This window comes from Canis lupus, chromosome 25, assembly GCF_003254725.2.
Source record: "Canis lupus dingo isolate Sandy chromosome 25, ASM325472v2, whole genome shotgun sequence".
NCBI classification, from domain to species: Eukaryota; Metazoa; Chordata; class Mammalia; order Carnivora; family Canidae; genus Canis; species Canis lupus.
The window spans coordinates 5991849-6001392 of record NC_064267.1 but is presented as its reverse complement, the minus strand read 5'-3'; the positions used below and the strand labels follow the sequence as shown (position 1 = coordinate 6001392).

Genomic DNA, 9544 nt, shown 5'->3' with positions numbered 1-9544 from the left:
TTATTTCGGTTGGTTAATGCAGAAAATCCAGACCTTCATTTTTACCATTAGTTGTGCTCACACCTCTATTTGCTACCTTTGGAAAACATTTGATGGTGGAAGGAGACAAAGCACAGATCAGAAAAGGAGAAGGAGGGCCATGTGAAGGAAAGGCACAAACCATAAAAACCCACTTGTCTTCCTACATGAGCTTAATTTGCTCTTCTTTTCGAGGATGTTTATTTCAGGTACATGAGTTATATGGATTAGGAATGTCATAAACAAGAATGCACTGGTGATTTAAATATTTTATATGAATGCTTATCCATGCACTTCTTTGCAGATGAACTGGCAGGTCCTTCAAAGTCTAGATGAGTAAAGCATAATGCTTTTCATTGAAGTAACTGTCATTTGCACTGATTTTTGCTTAAGGGAAAAAAGCCTTTATCAATAATTTTTATTCCATCATTTCAATATTTTGATTATATATTTCTTTAAAATTTTCCAGAATAAATTTATTAACAAAATTATATTTTAAAAGGGCTGCTTTATCTGAGCACCATGTAAGAATTTTGATAAACCATCATACATCTAGGGTACTTTAGTTTTCAATTAGCAATAATCGCACTTCGGATAAACCTCATTGGCTACGATACTGCCACTGTGCAAAGCTACATCTGGGGTACTTTAAGTGAACTTTTAGGACTGCAGTTTTCACTATATTAGATTTGATAGAACTCCTTTTTATTAGAAGCTCAATAAACAAGAGTTACTCCCTGCTGAGGGCTCTGTGGCTGCATGCAAACGTAGTGGTGTGAGGATGTGCCTGTGCTTTGAGGGTGCGGGTGGGGGCTTCCCAGAGCAGGGAATGAAAAGGCATTGCTGTGCCAGGCACCAAAACTACAAAGGCCTATGCTGCTGCCATTCAGTGATCCTTGGCAGTCAGAAGCTGGGTGAAAACCACCTTTAAATACCACTTTTAGTAACACTGAATGTGTACACTTTAAAGTGGCTGAGATGGTAAACTTTATGTGTATTTTACTGCAATAAAAACAATTGAAAAAAAAAGAAAGAAAAAGTCCCAGCCTCACTCAGGTATGTAGTTGGAAAAGGGAGGAGTATTTTAATAGCTTTTTTGAACAACTATGGATATCCTGTCCACTGAACCCAAACTCAACAACTGATTTCCTAAAGGTTAGTTGCAAAGTAGAATCTGAAACTTTATCAATAAAGGTTTTGTATCCTATTACATTAAAAAAAATCTCCGATCCTGGAGACCCGGGATCGAATCCCACGTCGGGCTCCCGGTGCATGGAGTCTGCTTCTCCCTCTGCCTGTGTCTCTGCCTCTCTCTCTCTCTCTCTCTGTGACTATCATAAAAAAAAAAAAAAAAAAATTAAAAAAATCTCTTATATTGCTCATAAAGGACAGTTAAAGTTGTGCTGCCCCATGTGGTAGCCACCAACCCTATCTGGCCTTTGAGCCCCCCAAAGGTGTCCAGGGAGACTGAAGAAGAATTGAATTTTAAGCATTATTTCATTTTAATGTATTTAAATAAGTTATTCAAAAAATTTTTTTTCAAGTTTCAAGTTTCTCTAAAGGAAACTAAGGAAGGATACCTTATTCAGGTGATTCTTAATCGAAGCAAAGAATCTCCCCAGAAGTCTCTAATTTGTATTTTACCCAGAAAAGAGAGGAACAAGAATCATTCCCATTGGAAAAATGAATCACTAGAGGGTGCACAGCCTTTTGGGTCCAGACGTCTACCTCTCAAGAGATAAATTAGCAATGATCACCCTCAACAGTAAGGGTAGGGGTAGAAATAACAGCATCAAAAATAAGATGTCCATTCTAAAAATGCTCTGCAGATATTAACTCATTTTGCATTGTTACAATACTGCGTTATAGAAAGATAATCTCCATTTTACTGTTGAGAGACAATAATTAATTGTAAATAATTAAGTAAAAAGGCCCCGCCATCCATATGTGTGTCCATATATATACATATATAGATTGTAATATATATATGACAATATATATGTTGTGTCAGAGCCTTAGGCAGAGCTCGGAAGTTTCTCCATTCTGGTTTCTTATTTGTTTGTTAAATCTGTTTATGTATGATTTTGCTAATAATCTGGCAATTAGGTGAATTTGAGCAATCTCTATAGTCAAACTGACGATCGATGTCACAATAAACATTCAAGGCCCAAATGGCCAGCCTTTCTGCACAGATTTATTTAAAAAATCAGGGTTTCTAGACATCTATTCACTTCTTACATTATAGACAGAACCCATATTCACAAGGGTGTTTTCCTCAAAGCTGATGCTACTAAGCCACATGCAGCCAATGCCGAGTGATCACCGGCTCACACAGAAATCACAGGTGACATCCGCACATAGTCCGCAAACCTTCTGATTTGCAGATTATCACGTCGGCCACCGATTTGGGTTTCTCCCGCAGCAGGTCTCCTGCGAATGAAGGCTGCGAAGAGGCTGATTGGAACTTTACATCCTGTGGGCTCCGCGGTGGCCGCAGCGCAGCGCGGGGCGGGGGGGGGGGGGGGGGCGTGCGGAGCCCGGGGGTGACCGCCCCCCATCCCGGCCCCCATCCCGGCCCCCGCCGCCGCGTGCTCTCCGTCTCCTGCAAACCCGGCAAACAGCCTGAAACCTCGGTGCCGCGCGCGCTTCTTCCGAAATTGCTCAACAGACTGTATCGGGAGGTTAAATCAGAGCCTGATTTGCTATCCTGCCAGTCAGGGTCCCCTGGCAGCGTCAGATACCCCTAAAACATATTTCCATGGCAACTAGTTTAAGACATACTTGACTAGACAGACAGCCTCTGCCGTCATGAGGGCTGGAAAAACCCTAGCGGCCTCTCGTCAGAGATCTTGTCAGCCGAGAGAGCAGCTCTGAAGCCACAGGGAGAAGAGGGAGGGCCCACCAGGCACGGGCACTCCTGGACCCGGGGGCCTGCGCCCACCTCTTCCAGGCCAGCTTAGCCGGTTGGCTTCGCCACAGTTGCCTTTTCTTTGCATGAGGCCAACCTCCTCCACCATCTTCCTGAGCTTTTCCAAACCCAGCCCTGCTGCTGGAAATCCCACCTCCCGCCCCTCTGCTTTCCTCCACTACGCCCTGGATGCCAAGGCGAGTCAGAATGTGACTGTTTCAGAGATGAGGCGCAAACCTCTGTTTGCTCTATGGAGAAAAGGAGGGACAAATTTCACGGGTACCCTGTATTTCACAACCGTCTGGCCTTTTCATGATTTCCATGATGGTTTGGTTTGAGGCTTAATCCAGGGACTCTGGCACTCCTGAATTCTTAAACTTTTATTAAGAGAAATTGTGATTTTCTATAGAGGTGGTGGTTAAGACAAGACCCATAGCGGTCCTCCCTCGGGGCCAAGGTGACACAATAATGATTCTGAGCTAGTTCTTCACTTCCAAGAAATTCAGCACATTCCCAGGTATTCTCTGTAATTTCCCCAGGATGTAGATCTAAGTATCATTAAGTCTAGTTTTCTCAGATTGGGGTAGGGGTAGAAAACAACTTGTAAACTCTGGACCACAGCGAGGTCTCTCATGGATTGCACCGATACACTGGGTGTGTATGTGTGGTTTGGAGGCAGCAATAGGGGACCACCTACCCAAATGCATCATCTTCCCTACCACTGAGATGCTACAGATTCCCATTCCTTCAGTTTGGGACATCATCTACTAAATGAGATGTGTATCTGCAATCATCAGACCTTTTTCAAATTAAGGCAAGATAGGTGTAAGACCACTGATGAAAACGATACTCAAAAGAATGAAAAATATCCATCAGTAGATCAGGAAGCTTAACTTGGAAGTCAGATGTAGGCCTTAAGATGCTGGGCAAGAACATTTCACTGAAAGGGAAGTGGGGGATAAAATGATCTATAATTTGAAAGAACTGGTCCAGGTTGGATCCTACAGCAGGATATATCAGGTTGGGAGGGAGACTCCACAACGGTCTTCTAAAAGGAAGAAATTTTATCTCAACTCCTCTGCATGGGTTTTCAGTATACTCTCTGATTTAGGCCACATCAATATGTGGCAGGTGTCCATTTCAGCTATCTTCATGATGAATATTGATCACCATCATAGATCACTCATTCCTTCAGCAATCCTCATTGATCATTAAATGGCTGGAAATAATAGATTAGCCAATCAAAGGTTTATTCATTTAATGCATAGGCATGAACAGCGAGTCTATGGGGAACCTAAGAGTTGGATTTCCCACTATTGCATAGTGCCTCATGACTCCTAGTGAGTATTTTTATATGTGATTGTATATACTTCTGTGTTCATATATATTAAAACTGAAATATAGGGTATCCAAAAACACTTTCATTAATTTAAATATCAATCTGGAAATTTATGTGACTCAGAAGGAACCACAGTGAAACCTAATTTTGAATTACCTATAAAGCCTTTATTAATTGTATAAACAGAATATTCAGGGAGAATGTTTAAAATGCCTGATAAGAGGAAAACAGTCTTAAGTAATTCAAGGTTCCAATTTCAAATGATTGACATACCAATTAAAAAGCATTCCCTCTTTTTCAAACAAACTTTTCCTATTAATTTATCAAAATAAGTCTCCTAAAAACATTTACTAAATACACTTGCCCATCTGGATTCTAGTCTAATGTGTCCTTGGATAATGGGAAACCCCGCTTAATGTTCATTAAAGTACACTACTTGGACTGGGATCTGTGGACACCGGACCAGCACTTATAAAACTTATAAAACTGTTAAGGACATGGAAAATAAGGAGGGACTGAGGAACTGTCATAAACCAGAGGAGAACAAGAAAACATGACAAGTAAATGCAACATAGTATCCTGGTTTGGATCAGGGAACAGAAAAAAAATGTCATCAGTGGAAAAACTGGTGAAATCTAGATTTTTTTTAAGAGTAATGCACAATGATGGTTGCTTAGTTTTGACAAATATATCACAGTAATGTGAAATGATTACATTAAGGTAAAGTAGACCTGAGTAAAAGGTATATGGGAGCTCTCTGCACTATCTTTGTAGTATTTATATACATTTAAAATTGTTCAAAATAAAAAGTTTATTAATAATATGTCTATAATTATAATAAAAATAAAACATTAATTCTCTTCAGAAAAATGTTTAATAACTAGGATTTTATTTTTAATTCAAACATTAAAATAAAATTTCAATAAATGTACATTTACTGTTTTTTAATAAATAAGTTTCTCTTTCTCTCAGAGAGAGGAGATGTAGCATTCTGAAAAGATGATGGTGATAGTATTGTTTTCAATCTCTCTGAATCACCACAGTAAAAAAAGACAAAGTAGCTAATAGCAAAACAAACCCATGACAAAATTCACAACAAATCTAGTTGATGTGGTATCTCCATGAACTCTAAAATGCCAGCAGGTGGAGATGAACAACCAACAGTCACCAGCATTGCATATAACATAATCTGTGCAGAAGGAAGCAGAGGGAAGCATCAGATGGATCTCAAGGTAGAACCCCAAAAGAGCCAACAAATGTTTACAGGAGCTCATGACCCACAAATGTGAGAAAAGCACCTGAAACTGGGTGAAGTCGTGCCCAATATAATAGTGGGTATGAGGACCCCTCAGTAAGGTATAAAGGATTTGGAGCATCAGTGTCCCTAGGAATGTCCCAGACAGACACACCAGGGCTCCCTTCCATGGCAAGACCATTTAGTGAGGAAATACCGCCACGATTGAAATTAAATTTGAGCAATTAGGGACATAAAGATGAAAGAAAAAGAAGATCCAGATAGAAGCAGGAAGAGAGAATAGAGCCAGGAAATCTCAAAAAACAAGCTACTCAATTTTTTAATACTATGTGATAACATCAACAACAAAACCAAGAGAGTATTTTAAGAAATTCAAAGTTATTTTGTTCCAGAAATTCCTTTAAAACTGCAAAAAATTATTTCCCAAAAGTAGCAACAGAAAGCAATCAAAATCAAATCCCAAACTGAGCTATTAGGAGATAAAGAAGAAGGAACAGAATAACATCCATCTGGACCTGCCAGAAAGTCATGCTGACCAAACAGATAAAATCTGTACCTACTATTTTGAAATAAATTAAAAGACTAAGTAACTTACATAAGATATGAGAGTAGTATAAATTAAAATTACAAAAATTCTGAATTGATGTGACAAAACTCAATAAAGAATTAGAGATAAAAGAAAAAATCATTTCAGACTATTAGACTTGTGATTATATCAGATTATTAGAAAGACTACAACTGGAAATAAGGACAACAAATAATATCTGAAGAGAAACGGAAGGGGAAAAGAAGAAAGTATTTAAAAATGAGAAAAAAATACAGTGAAAAAATTTTAAGAGAAAGTGACAAATATTAACAATAAGGAAAAAACAAAACAAACAAAACAAAAAGGATAATAGAAATCCCTGTAAAAGGGATGCCTGGGTGGTTCAGTGGTTGGGCATCTGCCTTTTGCCCAGGGTGTGATCCTGGAGTCCTGGGATCCAGTCCCACATTGGGCTCCCTGATGGAGCCTGCTTCTCTCTCTGCCTATGTCTCTGCTTCTGTCTCTCTGTGTCTCTCATGAATAAATAAATAAAATCTTAAAAAAAGAAATCCCTGAAGAAGAAAATGGAAATGAAGAAATACTAAAAATTAGAATTCAAGAAAACTGAAAATAAAAATATATGAAAGTACATATTGAATGAGGCTATTATGCACCTGATATCCACTCAGAATGCTCAGTAAGACATATTCTTGTACAATTACCAATAAGACATATTCTTGTACAATTACCAGACTATGAAAAAAAGAAGGTGCTTTGGCCATCTAGTCAGACCGAATAAATGACTTATAAGGGAAATTAGACTGTCATCAGACTTTTCACAGTGATCTTTTATACCAGAAGAAAATGGAGGAACATACTGAATACATTCAAAGAAAAAAATGTGAATGTTTTATATCCAGCTGAACTGACTTCCAGATATAAATTGTGCAATGCCTTATAAACAAGAGATCTTCCTGAAGAGTCTTTTAGATAGCAAGCTGAACATGACTAAGATGACTTGAGACATGGACATAATGACTGGAAGTAAATAAGTATATAGTTACATAATAATTAAGATTAAATGAGGGCTAAGAAGAAGACACTGTCTAATGGCTGTATGCTTTGAAATTATAAAAATATGAGAGGGAGGAAATTGGGACAGAAAAGGCAAAAAAACATAATTGCTTTCAGTAATTTTACTGATAAGAGTAATATTGGTGTTTTTATTCTGTATTGTTGTGTGTGGGTAACTTGAGATGAGGCAGATGAATATTTCACAGGATGCTCTAACATTCTCTAGTCCTTGAGAAGCAGAATTCTTTGTATTAGACAGTAAAAACCCTATAGCTTAAGTTTTAATTGGAAATGTCAGAATGAATAAATGAAGTATTTCTTTTTTAAAACTTTTCTTATTTTCTAACTCTGTCCGCTAAAAAGGCATACAAAAATAACAAACCCAGTAGCAATGGGACATCTCCTGGCATATAGATTGTGATTCTGAAATACTATTTCTCACTAAAAGAAACCAGGCATATTTGGAGAATGGACGATTTGAAGAACCATCCTAAAACATCTTTTCATAGATGATATCAAGGAAATTACCAAAAACTGTATGATTTGTTTAAAGCATCTAGGCACTAACTTAAATAGGCTTACACTGGACAAATAGGAGACAATTTGTGTTTAAAAATAATAATATTAATTGGAATGGATTGAGCCTGTCCAGTATCCGTAAACTTGTAAGTCCATAATAATACAAAAAAGTTTGCCTTTGAAGAATGGTAAGAAATAAGTTCATTTTCTTGAAAACTGGTAAATAAAGGCATAGTATCAACCATTTACCCTCCCTTTCCTTTACAAACTGTACTGATGGGAAACTAAATCATAGATGAAGTGTCTCTTCATAGATTATTCCAGCAGTTAAAATTAAATGAAAAATCTGAAAAATCACTATTTTGCAACCTTCAAAGAATTAGTGGATTCATTAATAGACATTGAGCATCATCAAAAGAGGGATGAACAGTTATTTTGTGCTTCAGGATGATCAAGATTATACCATCTATAATCTTGATAACAATTGTTGAAATTGGGCTGTGTGTAGACAGAATAATGACCCCCAAAGATTCACCTCTTTAAAAATATTTTATTTATTGATTGATTTGAGAGAGGGATAGAGAAAGCTGGAGCAGGGGAAGGAGCAGAGGGCGAAGAAAAAGTAGACTCTGCACTCAGCCCAGGGCCTGACTCTGGGCTCAATCCCATGACCCTGAGATCATGACCTGAGCCAAAATCAACAATCAGGCTTAACCAACTGAGCCACCCAGGAGTCCGTACAGATTCACCTTCTAATTCCTAGAATCTGTGAATGTTTTATCTTTATATGGCAAAAGAGACTTTGCATTGCCAATAAGTTAAGGATATTGAGATAGGGAGATGGGAATATGCTGAAAAGATAGAATGTTGTCAGAGATAGAAATGCCTGAAATTAGGATTATAAAGAATCACAATCTACCTACCAAACTGGAATGCCCTAGAATTTGTGATCACTAAACTAGCCCTGCAAGAAATATTAAAAAGAGAGTTCAAAAGTAATGTAAATCAGAAAGGAACAAAGACAATATACAGAAACAGTGACTTTACAGGTAATATAATGGCACTAAATTTATATCTTTCAATAGTTACTCTGAATGTAAATGGGCTAAATGCCCCCAATTAAAAGACACAGGATATCAGATTAGATTTAAAAAAAAAAGACCCATTGATATGCTATCTGTAGGAGACTCATTTTAGACCCAATGACACCTCCTAGATTGAAAGTGAGGGGGTGGAAAATCATTTATCATGCTAATGGAAATCAAAGAGAAGCTGGGGTAGCAATCTTTATATCAGACAAATTAAATTTTAAGCCAAAGACTGTAATAAGAGATGAAGAAGAACACTATATCATAATTAAAGGCCTATCCAATAAGAATATCTAATAATTGTAAATATTTATGACCCTAACATGGGAGCAGACAATTATATAAAGCAATTAATAATAAAATTAAAGAAACACATCAACCTAAATACAATAATAGTAGAGGATTTTAATTCCCTACTCATTGCAATGGACAGATAATCTAAGCAGAAGATCAAGGAAACAAGGGCTTTAAATGAGACACTGGACTAGATGGACTTCACAGATATATTCAGAGCATTCCATCCTAAAGCAATAGAATACACATCCTTCTCGAATGGACATGGAACATTCTGCAGAATAGATCACATACTGGGTCACAAATCAGGTCTCAGCCAGTACCAAAAGATTGGGATCATTCTCACAATGTTTTGAAACTTGAAGTCAATCATCATAAGAGGAAATTTGGAAGTAACTCAAACACTTGGAGGTTAAAGAGCATCCCACTAAAGAATGAATGGGTCAACTAGGAAATTAAAGAAGAATTTTAAAAATTCATGGAGACAAATGAAAATGAAAATACAACTGTTCGAAATCTTTGG

The 9544-nt window shown here is 37.5% G+C and overlaps 1 pseudogene; it reads right to left on the bottom strand.

Moving 5' to 3' along the window:
- Positions 1–493: 493 nt before the first annotated feature.
- On the bottom strand, positions 494–652 carry LOC112670229 (U4 spliceosomal RNA; annotated as a pseudogene).
- Between the last annotated feature and the right edge of the window lie 8892 nt (positions 653–9544).